Here is a 15,049-nt window from a genome sequence, read left to right as displayed (position 1 = left end):
AGTTTCGCATTACGTAAATAAGCCAAAAGCAAAATCGTTTCAGCAATGAGCCAAGGCATATTTCTATGTAATTCGAACCAGCCTGGTTCGAATTACATTCCTTAGTAAATCGAACCAACTTGGTTCAAATTAGGAGAAGAAAAAGTTGAAGGTAATTCAAACCAAGGTGGTTCGAACTCAAGCTCCACATAATTCGAATAAGGCTAGTTCGAATTATGCCTATTCTAGCAAACCATGTAATTCGAACCAAGCTGGTTCGAATTACACTTCTCGTGGCTCCTTAGTAATTCGAACCGGGCTGGTTCGAATTACTAGTGATTCGGCTATATAAGGAGTTCGAATCAGCCTCATTCGAACTATTCTTTCCTTCCCCTACCCCACCAAATCTCAGAGAAAACGACCCAGATTCTCTACGACGAAGACCTGAACGGAATACTCTGCTGATGGGGGACGATCCGGCACGGTTATATCGCTTGGACGGAGTTGCTCATATAGCCGGGATCATCAACGAGGAGGTTAGTACAGAAAAATCTTCGTGGTAGTGGTATATGTGAGTTAGTGGTTTTGCATGCGGGTTAGATGGTGGTTTATGTAGGTGGTTTATGTTAGTGGTTTATGTTGGTGGTTTATGTTGGTGGTTTATGTTGGTGGTTTATGTTGGTGGTTTATGTTTGTGGTTTATGTTAGTGGTTTATGTTAGCGGTTTGTTTTAGTTGTTTTATGTTAGCTCTTTTTAGTTAGTGGTTTACGTTGGTTTCTTATGTTGGTGGTTTATGTTAGTTGTTTTATGTAAGTGGTTTCTGTTAGTTGTTTTATGTTAGTGGTTTGTGTTAGTTGTTTTATGCTAGCTGTTTTATATTAATGGTTTTGGTTAAGCTGTTTTATGTTAGTGGTTCTACTTAAGTTGTTTTATGTTACCGGTTTAGTTGTGCGGTCTATGGGTTTGTTTTGCATGTGGTTCTTGTTCATGTATTTTTATGCGGTTTAATTTAGTATGATGTGTTGTTGATGATTTATTGTGTTGGTTATGTTTGTCGTTGGTTATTAAGCTGGTTCTAACAATGCGGTGCATTTCATGCGTAGCCTCAGCGATGCATCAAGAGCATGCGGCGGCAGCAGGGCATGCGACTGGATGACAGATACGTTCCGTACTTGCAGATGGCCGGTCTATACCATCTTGCAAGGCTGAACGATAGATGGTTCCGGTTAGACGAGGCCCTTGTCAGTGCATTCGTCGAGCGATGGCGTCCGGAAACGCACACGTTTCATATGCCGTTCGGAGAGTGCACGATCACACTCCAGGACGTGGCATACCAGTTGGGTTTGCCAGTGGACGGGCGTTACGTGAGCGGCTGCCTATCAGAGTTCCATATATACATCCAGGTTGGGCGTCCAGCCTGGGAGTGGTTTCAGGAGTTGCTTGGAGTGATACCTCCTCCTAGCCAGGTTCAGAAGTACGCAGTGAACTGCAGCTGGTTTCAGGAGACTTTTGGTGAGTGCCCTGAGGGAGCCGATCACGAGACTGTGCGCCGATATGCCCGTGCGTACATCATGATGTTGCTGGGCACGCAGCTGTTTGCGGACAAGTCTGGCAACCGCATTCACATCAGATGGCTTCCGTACGTAGCTAGGCTGGAGGAGATGGGTACCTACAGCTGGGGTTCTGCAGCACTGGCATGGTTGTACCGGTGCATGTGTCGAGTGGCGAACAGACATGTTGTCAAGCTAGCGGGCCCACTTCAGCTACTTCAGTCATGGATCTTCTGGCGATTTCCTCGGTTTAGGCCTGCACGGTATGAGACGTTCAGCTGGCCATTGGCCTCGAGGTAGTATAGTAAGCCTTCTTTATTTCAATTTAATATACATTACTCCATGTTTATTAATAATGTATTACATGCCCTAAACACACATTTAAGTAGCCGTAACACATGTTTATGATGCAGGTGGTCTGGGTACAATCCTTCCGGTAGTGAGAAGGGTCCTAGAGTGCAGATGTGGAGGCTGAGGATAGACCGGTTACAGGACAGGGAGGTCAGTACGCTACTTAATAAGTTTCTCTATTTAACCACACTTTATAAGTTGGGTCCATGAGTTGCCCTGACATTGGGGAGTTCTCCGTGCAGTTTATCTGGATGCCGTACAACAGCCCCGACGTAGTTCAGGTTGTGCATCCAGAGGCTTTGGAGCCTCAACATACGGCTTTGTGGCGGTTTGTGACGTCGCTGATCTACTTTGCCGTCATAGAGTGGCATCAGATAGACCGGGTTCTTCCGCAGTTCGGAGGGGTGCAGCCCCGTCCGAATCCCGCCCTGAACATCGACTTTATGATGTCGAAGGACGACAGAGGCGGTGATCAATGGTTTCCGTACCATTTGCAGAAGTGGCATCTATATTGGGACGACCGTGCGGAGACCGTGTTGAGGTTCGATGTTATTGCCGACCCTGGATCGTCGCATGAGTTCCTTGAGTGTTGGAGTCAGCATGGAAAGAGATTCTTGTCTCCGGATATGCACTTGGGGGATCCGAGAGCCGTTTCTATTCCAGTTGAGGCCTCACAGCGGGGTGCTGGGCGAGTTCCTGACATGGATCGTCCTGAGGACGTGCTGGATAGACGGCGGGTTGAGAGGAGAGCTCGTGTCGGGACACGATGGAGCCAGCATGACTGGAGATGGCTTGAGCATGCTATGGACGATGATGACGATGCGGGTCCCGCTGGAGGCGGACGACGAGGCCAGAGAGGGAGACAGAGAGGGCGTGTTGCAGCGGAGCACCCTGGTCGTGACGAGGATGACGATGACGACGATCATCATGGGCCCGTGGGCGGGGATAGTGCAGGGGCAGTAGCAGTTGCAGGTGTTAGTACCCACGATGGCGGACATGGAAGTGAGTGGTATGGGTCAGGTATGGGTGATGGGGCTGACCCTGGTGACGCTCGACTCGGGTCGGGGCCTCTGGGAGATTACTTCGTTGGTGTACCCGCTGATGACCAGCCTCAGCAGGAGGGTACCCCATGGGTTATTCCGGGATCACAGTGGTCAGACTTCCTTGCCTCAGATACGCTTGATGCGGACTTTGGGGGTCAGCAGTTTTTAGAGGAGATTACCACCATCATGCAAGAGGACATGTCGGCCCGGAGACGTGGTCAGACCTTCGGCACGCAGGCACCTTTAGATGTCGATCTGAATGAGCCTCCTACGACATCTGTTGCCGACCATTTTGGTTTGGGAGGTACCCTACCCTCCACCTACACTGCTGCATCACATTCAGTTGCCGAGCCGTCTGTGGCACCCATCCATTGTACGCCACCTGCACAGCTTGCCCCGGATGAGGAGGAGGACGAGATCGAGGACGAGGAGCCGCTTATCCGCAGAGGTCAGAGGACACGGGTACCTCGTCGTTGCTTTACGGGCTCGCATTTGTTTAGATGATTCATGTTTCATGTATGCTGGCCATGTTAACTGTTGTTGTTATCTTAGCTTTATTTCACTTTTGTTGTTTTAATCATGTTGTTGTACTTTGGAAACGGGTGTTTAAAGGTTATATCATTGAATATCAGATTCATTTGTAGTACGCCACAATGTAATATTTTGATTTACTTATTAAAAATTTCATTCACCAGACTTGTAGAAAGACTCAAAGCGAAACCATAACATATTCATTAGTTAACCCACAGCATGCCCAATACAACACACAAAGCTCAACAAGTTACATGAGTGCTTAAATAAAACATCGAAGCGCGAAACTTAAAAAAATAAGTACCAAGACTAAGAACATGGCTACTAATGGCCCCCTGTCTGAGACGATCCAGCTAGCTGTGGGCAATTCCGGCGTGTGTGTCTGGGTTGGCGACATAGGCCACACCTCTTTGGCCGGTTCGGATCCGCCTCGTCCATATTCGTCTGTATCCTAGTGGACCTCGGACGACCCTCTCTCGCACGCCTCTTGTTAGGGTCCGGTATCACAGTGGGCCTGTCGTATGGTGGCCAGAAACCCTCCGGGATCGGAGGTGTGAATCCAATCCGATACACATTGAATACCGAACTAATCCGATAGACGCTGTGAACATAAGAGGTCCAGGTCACTCGTGAGTAGGCACAACATGCAAGTGCGTGCTGACACGGGAAATGAAGTGCCTGAAAGTACCCGCAATCACATGTCTGAGAGGCAAGCGATACTCTGTAGCTACCCAATGAGAAAGAGCCCGTCGGAGTGGTCTCCGCTACGATGAACTCGGAGTTATCCCGGTCATACAAAGTCACCGTGAAGCACCTGTCCGTCTTCAAGTTGGCCTCAATACACTTCACCAAGTACTGACTAAATTGTTGTCCGGTTCCCATCTGGGCCTCAGCCTCTCTCCCCTTGCGAACAAAGAGTTCCGCAAGCCTTCCATATGTTGCCTTCACCAAAGAACATACAGGCAGGTTTCTGACACCCTTCAGGATTGAGTTCACACACTCGGAGATATTCGTCGTCATATGACCGAATCTCCGTCCCTCATCACGATGCTGAGTCCACAAGGAATAATCAATCCGGTTCGCCCACTCACACATCGCCGGGTCTTCGGACCGAAGAATATCAAACCAGCAATCAAACTCAAGCTCGGTCTTGGCATAAGCCGCATTCACTAGAAGCCTTCGTGCGTCTTTTCCCTTGAAGGTAAGGGCAAAATTAGCCGCTACGTATCGAATGCAGAATGCACGGTATGCAGATGGAGGTAACCAACCTCCGTCAGGAGCCTCAAGCGCAGCCTTGATGCCGTTATGCCTGTCCGATATAACCAGAAGACCTGGCTGCGGTGTCACGTGTTGTCAAAGGTGGGAGAGAAAGAATGACCAAGACTCTGCATTCTCACCCTCTACTAGTGCAAATGCAACAGGTAGAATGTTGGCGTTCCCGTCCTGTGCAATCGCGATGAGCAAAGTACCCCCGTACTTCCCATACAGATGGGTGCCGTCAATGCTAACTAGGGGCTTGCAATGGCAAAATGCCTTGATGAGCGGTGGAAATGTCCAGAAAAGTCTGTGGAAAAAAGCTTGAGACTCGTCTACTTGTCCACTAACTCGAACGGGGCTGGTCCGTAGGATTGCAACAGTACCGGGCATCGTCAACTGGACTCCCAACACCCACCTGGGGAGCTCGTTGTATGACTCATCCCAGTCACCGTATATGAGGGCAATAGCCTTCTGCTTCGCCATCCAGACCCTCCTGTAAGTCAGCCTAAACCCGAAGTGTGCTGCCGTGGCATTTAGGAGCACCTTGATGCTGACGGATGCATCAGCCCTAACCATTGGCATAATGAACGCCGAAATCACATGATAATCCAAGCTCCTGTGGTCACTCGAGATGGAGGTCGCAAGACAAGTGTGAGGTCCATTGTACCGTTTGACCTCCCAAATGCCCTTGCGCTGCCGCAGACTCAGTCGAATCAACCATGTGCACCCATTCCCAAAATACTTGCCCACATAACGGCGATGATCAGACTCCACTACCTTGTACTGTACCCCTCGCCGGATGCTGTAAGTCTTCACACTTAACAGGGCCTCATCTTTATCCTGAAATTGCTGACCAACCTGGAACTCTGTCAGACCAGCAGTTCCTTCTGCATCTCTAGCTCCGAATCCAACAGAGTGCCCTGAAACACCCTCATGCCTCATGGCATCTAAGTCCAAAGAGGAAAAATATGGTGGATACTGCTGTGTGCCAGAACTAGAACCACCGACCGCCAATGCAGGCTCAGTCGCTCCAACCTCGTCGCTGCTGTCATCCTCAATCATATCCGGCTCGACGTCGTCCTCCTCTACATCACCCAACAATCCGTCTCCGACGCCAACCGGTGGAACGCCCTGTAAAGCGTTCGGCAGAATATCAACTGATCCTACCACGTCGCCTACTCTGTCATTGAGATCAACAGCAAAAGACGGGGAGGCGACACGTTGGACGCTGGCTCGTACACAGGGACGGACGAAGAAGCAACGGCAGGCCTGAAACTGGAACCGGCTGCCGTGGCTACAGTGGTGGTATTCCGGTTCGAATCCCCTGAGCTGGATACCACATCAACCAGCTTTGCTAACAATTTTGGTGTCCTCACCTCCGGAAACTGCCTCCGACAAAGAAACATGACTTGCAGGTCCTCATCACTACCAATCGTGAAACAATCATACTTCACGGTATCCTGCAAGACCGTGATGGGAATGCGATAGAAAAACTTCTTAACCCACTTCGCACCTTCCAGACCAAGTTTCATCAGCACAGATCTAACAAGGTCATCATAGCTCGTCGTTGGGTTCACGACAATAAAGAGAGGATCCTTATCTGTGAACTTCACACCGGAACGAGTTTTCCTCTTAATGGATCCTCTGTGGTGAACCAAAACAACAAAACTCTCCTCACTAGCCATCTTACACCCTCTAATGAGAGCAACTCACGTTTACAACCATATATATACTGCTCTGTCTACCACTAAATCGAACCAGCCTGGTTCGAATTAGGGTTTGTGTAATTCGAACCAGCTTAGTTCGAATTACTTGATGCAGTCTCTCTCTATAATTCGAACCAACCTTGTTCGATTTACTTGAACCAGCTCCTCTATGTAATTCGAACTGCATCGGTTCGAATTATTAGTGAATAGAGTTCGAACCAATATGGTTCGAATTATATAAATATGTGGTTTGGCTCATTACTGAAACAATTTTAGTTTTGGCTTATTTACGTAATTTCGGCCTGGCTTTGGCTTATTATAGTTTTTTACCCTAAAGTTAAATTTGAAAGATGTTTTATTTAAAATAATTTGTAGTACAAAAGATTTGGATGTTGAAGTTGTACAAAGTGATATTTTTATTTGGTGGTTTGATTTTTACATTTGTTTTAGTTTATGGAATTTGTCGGCGCTCGGCCTCCTTTTTTTATTGGTTGTTGTTAGAGTTGTTTCTTTTTTCTTTCTGTCGTAGATTCTTGTGAAGGCATATTCTTTATGAATTGTTGAGTTGTATGCACTTTCTATTGTGTTGTTTGTTCCATCTTTGCATGTATGTTCTTCTTACGAAGATGTGTCTTGAATTTGTATGATTTTCTTTCTCCTTAATCTCTTGATGTGCATGCAGTTTTTCAATGACATTTACAATAAAAAGAACAAAAATGTGTAAAATTTTTTTTGAATAAGTTATTTTTAATAAGAATAATTGAAATAGTATAAAATGAAATTACCTGGTAATATTTTTCTTTGACCCACTTTGTCAGACAATGTTTCAAGTAATGCAAATTCAAAATAGTGTTGAAGAATGTTTAAAATTGGATCTTTAATTTCGTTCACAATAGTTGTGAGTAAAAAGTTTGTTTTCATTGTACTTTTAATTGGTTTATACAAATTATTTGCATCTTCTATTTTTAAACTTTTTGTAGTATAGACTTTTTTTGTTACAAATGTTTGAATTTGTTCATCATATATTTCTTCACAATTACATGAAGAAGTGTTTTCTGAAAAATTGATTACATTTATTTTTTTTTAAGTTATTAGAAAAGGAACAATGAATAGCATATTGAAAGAAGTATAATTTTAACGATATTAAAATATAATTATATATAAAGTATTATAAAATAATATAAAAAGTAAAAATAATTAAAGTATTTTTTCGTAAATTCAATTTAAAAAGACAATAAATATATTTGTTTTGTACATTTTTATCTAATATAATCATTTCTAAGCAAAGAGGTTCATTTTTGTTTGTGGGTGTTAATGTTTTCCAAAAATGAACCACGCGAACTTTGATAAACCAATTGTCTGTTTGTTTGGTGATATTGTTCAAAAAATGATGCTCCATGTCCATTGAGTCAGTTTGAGATGCTGTGTAGTTTGGAAATAAATTTTTTGTGCTAAATTTGATGTTATTTGAAGGAATAGTAATAAGAGACTTTATATAAGTAGTTCAAATAATATGTTATTTGAATATTTGCAATGTAAAATTTATTATGATTAATAATATTATTATGACATTTGTAATATGAATGTTTATTACGTTTAATGAGTAAGTTATAGAAATTAATAAATTAATTATTAGGGTTATAAATTTATTGTATTGTTTATAACGGTAAGATATAATCAATATAGGAATATGGATTCAATGTTTGTGTAGTTTACAAATTTGATTAGACACTATATTAATTTTTAATTATTGTCATTGATAATTTTGTACCTTAATTTGCATATATTTTTATTATTTGTATATTTTTTATATTTTTTTACTGATTTAAAAATAATAATTAATTTCGCAAAAATTTAGTAGTTGATTCTAAAATTTTATCAAATAAATAATATTACTAACATGATATTAATAGAAAAAACAAAATATCTTAAAAATAATGTGGATAAAATTTTTGTTTTATTCATTGACTTGGTATATTCCATGAAATATGAATGTCATGTTCATACCAATGCAATAGGGGGTTGATTCAACATGACATGGATTTTTCAAATGTGTACGATGAAGATAACATAATATCGATTATGTTAAGGGTCCTTATACTGTATAGATGAAAATTTGTACAGATTTACAGAAAATTTATTTTAACTATGATTTTTTTGATATGTGTCCATTTTTTGTCTTGTAAATAAAAAGTTGGCTCATGACTTGGCTTTGAAGCCTAGAAATAAAACAAACTTATTTATTTCAAAATTTATGTACGGTTCACCTACAAATACATTGATTTTTATACAAGTATCTCAATAATTGATAGCATTGTTTATTTTATTTTGTTAATCCAAATAACCCAATAATTTTTTTCTTAGTATTTTATAATAATTTTGATCTCACATTTAAATATATATTTGACATTTTTTTACAGGCATATTAGTAAATTCAAAATTTATAATGTTAGAATAAATAAAATTATGATATAACATAATATTTATTATTATAAATACTGATTTGATAAAATTTATTTTTAAATTATAATTTATATTATACAAAGTATTGGAAATAACTTAAACTATAGATTTTATATTTATAAATCTAAAAGAATATAGTAAAAAAATTAAAAAATATTAGATGAATAAATTATTTTTATAATCAAATTCAAAAAGGTTTTTTTTTTTTTCTTATATGCCTCCTCCTTATTGTTAACTTAAGGTGGTTTATATTGTGTCACAAAATTATTAAACTAATTTGATTAAACTTAAGTATCAAACCAACTTGGTGTAATTATGTAACATCACCATATAATTATTTTCCAAAAAAAATGTGATACTCATATTACCATTCACTACAAATATTTTTATTGCAGATGACCAATGCGATTTTTTTTAAGGTTCTTTAAGAACAACTAAAATTAAATAAATAGTCAAATTAATCTCTATAAAAGATTACTTGTTCTTTAAATTGGTCCTTAAATTTTTTTTTTAAAATTAAATTCGTTCTTTAAAGATTTTAAATTAATCATGTTAATTTTTTTGTCATTTTGTTTATTGATGGTATCAAAATTTACTAATGTAATATATTAAGTGACATTCTAACATACACATATGAGTCTTAATTAACTATTAATATTATTAATTTATGAAATTAGATCAAATCAACTCCAAATTAAGGGATTTCAATGCCTCAAATTTTCTCCTCAATTAAATTTTGATTTGATCTAATTTCATAAAGTAATAATGTTAATAGTCAATTAAAACTTCTAAATATATGTTGGGTGTCATTTAATGTATTATATCAACAAACAAAATCATTTAATTTAATCTAATTAATACAGTTGTTACGGAAAAAAAATTAAAACTAATATAAAAAAAATTAAAACTAATATAAAAGAAAAAACCTAATACAGTGCTTCTTTTATTCATAGTTGACAAGTGCTTCTTCGTAATTTATAGAAGGCGTAGTGCTACATTCTATCAAGGCATGCCACCACAGGGTGTTTTGTTGGTTTGCTAGTTAATGTGCTATTTATTATATATAGTATATATATACACAATTAAATTATTTTATATTTATAATTCTTTAAAATTTATACAATTATTAAAATAAATATTAAATATTTTAATATTTATATTTATATATTAAAATATTAGTGAAAATATTTATTTTAGTTTTTTTAGAATATTGAATCAAGTAGTAGGTCTTCGAGAATTTTAACTTTGGACTAATTAGTAGGACATATAATTATCATCATTAAATTTCATATGATAAATTGATAGAGGAACATAATGTGTCCACCGTTTACTATCATGGAGGACCAAATTGGTACTTTATATTTTTAAGGGCTAATTAATCCGAAGTTGAAAACTTCAAGGACCTAATGGTCACTTTACTCAACTTTTTACTATTTTATATTTTTTATTTATGTAGGACCGGTTCTACCGATTCAATCAGTAATTTATCTATTAAACCAATAAACTAATGAACTAATAAACTAATGAACCAATAACTTGATCGGCAACTCTTTCTCTATCAGAGAAGTTGCGATTCAACCGTCCTATTAAGAATACAAAAGGTTTTGGTTGAGGAAGATTGAGACAATTCTTACATTAATTTCTAATTTCTAATTTTAATTTTTATGAGTAAAGGTACGCATTCGCACTATAATATATATTCTTAATGATTTAATATGGATGATCTTGGGATTAAAAATTTTAGAAAAATTCTAATATATATATATATATATATATATTAATTAATTAAAACAAATATAATTAAAGCGACTAATGTAATAATATAAATAATAAATAAAATATATGAATTTTGTTCGTTATTATTTTAGTCAAATATAACAATAGAATCTAATAATTTTGGTTATTTTTAAAGAACATTCTAAAAAAATTATGTTGATTATTTTCAATTATATTTTGACAAATATTTTTGTAATGAGTGATAATTCGTTTTTTTTATATGTATTTAGATTTATAGATATAAAAAATATATCATAATTTTTTAATTTTAACAGTATATATTTTGAATTTATTAATATACTTATAGAAAAAAAGGTGTAAAATGTATATTTAACTATGAGACTAAAATTATTGTAAAATATTGAAACAAAAGTTTATTGAGTTATTTAAATTAACAGAATTAAATAAATACTGTAATTGTTTTGAGAGACATATATAAAAGCCAATTAATATGTATTCATATTATATGTGAACGTGAACAAGCTTCTGGTGCGCATAAATTGTGATTACACTTTGATTATGTAAAATTCATCGCTCTTTCTTTCCCTGGTAATGGCGCCAAAAATATGATGCCAATACCATGGTTCACAACTTCGCACAACTAACCAGCAAGTGCACTGGGTCGTCCAAGTAATACCTTACGTGAGTAAGGGTCGAATCCCACGGAGATTGTTGGTATGAAGCAAGCTATGGTCACCTTGTAAATCTCAGTCAGGCGGATATCAAATAGTTATGTAGTTTTCAAAAATTAGTAATAAAAGAAGGATAGAAATACTTATGTAATTCCTTGGTGAGAATTTCAGATAAGCGTATAGAGATGCATTTGTTCCTCTGAATCTCGGCTTTCCTGCTGTCTTCATCCAATCAGTCTTACTCCTTTTCATGGCTGGCTTTATGCAAGGGCATCACCGTTGTCAGTGGCTACATCCCCTCCTCTCAGTGAAAATGGTCAACGCACCCTGTCACGGCACGGCTATTCATCTGTCGATTCTCGATCATGCTGGAATAGGATTCACCCTCCTTTTGCGTCTGTCACTAACGCCCAGCACTCGCGAGTTTGAAGCTCGTCACAGTCATTCAATCATTGAATCCTACTCGAAATACCACAGACAAGGTTTAGACTTTCCGGATTCTCTTGAATGCCGCCATCATTCTAGCTTACACCACGAAGATTCTGATTAAGAGATCTAAGAGACACTCATTCAATCTAATGTAGAACGGAAGTGGTTGTCAGGCACGCGTTCATAGGGAATGATGATGATTGTCACGTTCATCACATTCAGGTTGAAGTGCGAATGAATATCTTAGAAGCGAAATAAGATGAATTGAATAGAAAACAGTAGTACTTTGCATTAATCTTTGAGGAACAGCAGAGCTCTACACCTTAATCTATGGAGTGTAGAAACTCTACCGTTAAAATTACATAAGTGAAAGGTCCAGGCATGGCCGAGATGGCTAGCCCCCAAAACGTGATCACAGGATCAAAATACGATCCAGGATCCAGGATGTCTAATACAATAGTAAGAGGTCCTATTTATAATAAAATAGCTACTAGGGTTTACAGAAGTAAGTAATTGATGCATAAATCCACTTCCGGGGCCCACTTGGTGTGTGATTGGGCTGAGCTTGAGTGTTACATGTGTAGAGGTCATTCCTGGAGTTGAACGCCAGTTTTGGTGCCAGTTTGGGCGTTGAACTCTACTTTGCAACTTGTTTCTGGCGCTGGACGCCAGAATTGGGCAGAGAGCTGGCGTTGAACGCCAGTTTGCGTCATCTAAACTTGGGCAAAGTATGGACTATTATATATTGATGGAAAGCCCTAGATGTCTACTTTCTAACGCAATTGAAAGCGCGCCATTTTGAGTTCTGTAGCTCCAGAAAATCCACTTTGAGTGCAGGGAGGTCAGAATCCAACAGCATCAGCAGTCCTTCTTCAACCTCTGAATCTGATTTTTGCTCAAGTCCCTCAATTTCAGCCAGAAAATACCTGAAATCACAGAAAAATACACAAACTCATAGTAAAGTCCAGAAATGTGAATTTAACATAAAAACTAATGAAAACATCCCTAAAAGTAACCAGATCCTACTAAAACATACTAAAAACAATGCCAAAAAGCGTATAAATTATCCGCTCATCACAGCACCAAACTTAAATTGTTGCTTGTCCCCAAGCAACTGAAAATCAAATAGGATAAAAAGAAGAGAATATACTATAAATTTCAAACTATCAATGAAACATAGCTTCAATCATATGAGCGGGACTTATAGCTTTTTGCCTCTTGAATAGTTTTGGCATCTCACTTTATCCATTGAGGTTCAGAATGATTGGCATCTATAGGAACTCAGAGTTCAGATAGTGTTATTGATTCTCCTAGTTCAGTATGATGATTCTTGAACACAGCTATTTTATGAGTCTTGGCCGTGGCCCTAAGCACTTTGTTTTCCAGTATTACAACCGGATACATAAATGCCACAGACACATAATTGGGTGAACCTTTTCAGATTGTGACTCAGCTTTGCTAAAGTCCCCAATTAGAGGTGTCCAGGGTTCTTAAGCACACTCTTTTTTTGCTTTGGACCTTGACTTTAACCGCTCAGTCTCAAGTTTTCACTTGACACCTACACGCCACAAGCGCATGGTTAGGGACAGCTTGGTTTAGCCACTTAGACCAGGATTTTATTCCTTTAGGCCCTCCTATCCACTGATGCTCAAAGCCTTGGGATCCTTTTTATTTGCCCTTGCCTTTTGGTTTTAAAGGTTATTGGCTTTTTGCTCTTGCCTCTTGGTTTTAAGAGCTTTGGCTTTTTCTGCTTGCTTTTTTTTTCTTTCTATTTTTTTCGCTTTTTTTTTTCTGCAAGCTTTGTTCTTTGCTGCTTTTTCTTGCTTCAAGAATCATTTTTATGATTTTTCAGATTATCAAATAACATGTCTCCTAGTCATCATTCTTTCAAGAGCCAACATATTTAACATTCTTAAACAACAACTTCAAAAGACATATGCACTGTTCAAGCATACATTCAGAAAACAAGAAGCATTGTCACCACATCAATATAATTAAACTAAGTTCAAGGATAAATTCAAAACTCATGTACTTCTTGTTCTTTTGAATTAAAACATTTTTCATTTAAGAGAGGTGATGGATTCATAGGACATTCATAACTTTAAGACATAGTTACTAACTACTAATGATCATGTAATGAAGACACAAACATAGATAAGCACTTAACATAGAAAACGAAAAAATAGAAGAAATAAGAACAAGGAATGAATCCACCTTAGTGATGGTGGCGTTTCCTTCTTGAGGAACCAATGATGTCCTTGAGCTCCTCTATGTCTCTTCCTTGTCTTTGTTGCTCCTCCCTCATTGCTTTTTGATCTTCTCTTATTTCATGAAGGATGATGGAGTGCTCTTGATGTTCCACCCTTAATTGTCCCATGTTGGAACTTAATTCTCCTAGGGAGGTATTGATTTGCTCCCAATAGTTTTGTGGAGGAAAATGCATTTGAGGCATCTCCGGGATCTCATGGTGATGAGCTTCATGCGCCTCTTGAGCTCCATGAATGGGCTCTCTTGCTTGCTCCATCTTTTTCTTAGTGATGGGCTTGTCCTCTTTAATGAGGATATCTCCCTCTATGTCAATCCCAGCCGAATTGCATAGGTGACAAATGAGGTGAGGAAAGGCTAACCTTGCCATAGTGGAAGACTTGTCAGCCACCTTGTAGAGTTTTTGAGGTATAATCTCATGAACTTCCACCTCTTCTCCAATCATGATGCTATGGATCATGATGGCCCGGTCTATAGTAACTTTAGACCGGTTGCTAGTGGGAATGATTGAGCATTGAATGAACTCCAACCATCCTCTAGCTACAGGCTTAAGGTCCAGTCTTCTTAGTTGAACCGGTTTGCCTTTTGAGTCAATTTTCTATTGAGCTCCTTCTACACATATGTCCATAAGGACTTGGTCCAACCTTTGATCAAAGTTGACTCTCCTTGTGTAGGGGCGTGCATTCTCTTCCATGTTTGGCAGGTTGAACGCCAACCTCACATTTTCCGGACTAAAATCTAAGTATTTCCCCCGAACCATTGTAACATAGTTCTTTGGATCCGGGTTCTTACTTTGATCATGGTTCTTGGTGATCCATGCATTGGCATAGAACTCTTGAACCATTAGGATGCCGACTTGTTGGATGGGATTTGTTAGAACTTCCCAACCTCTTCTTTGAATTTCATGTCGGATCTCCGGATACTCATTTCTTTTGAGTTTGAAAGGGACCTCAGGGATCACCTTCTTCTTGGCCACAACATCATAGAAGTGGTCTTGATGGGCTTTGGAGATGAACCTTTCCATCTCCCATGACTCGGAGGTGGAAGCTTTTGTCTTCCCTTTTCC

At 38.7% G+C, this 15,049-nt stretch overlaps 1 pseudogene; it reads left to right on the top strand.

The window, feature by feature from the left end:
• Positions 1-2,132: 2,132 nt before the first annotated feature.
• LOC148569392 (uncharacterized) lies at positions 2,133-3,093 on the top strand (annotated as a pseudogene).
• Positions 3,094-15,049: the final 11,956 nt, after the last annotated feature.

The sequence above is a fragment of the Arachis ipaensis genome, chromosome B4, assembly GCF_059453495.1.
Source record: "Arachis ipaensis isolate K30076 ecotype BB chromosome B4, ASM5945349v1, whole genome shotgun sequence".
In the NCBI taxonomy this organism is placed as follows: Eukaryota; Viridiplantae; Streptophyta; class Magnoliopsida; order Fabales; family Fabaceae; genus Arachis; species Arachis ipaensis.
The sequence above is the reverse complement of the archived record's forward strand: the minus strand, read 5'-3'. Positions and strand labels throughout refer to the sequence as shown.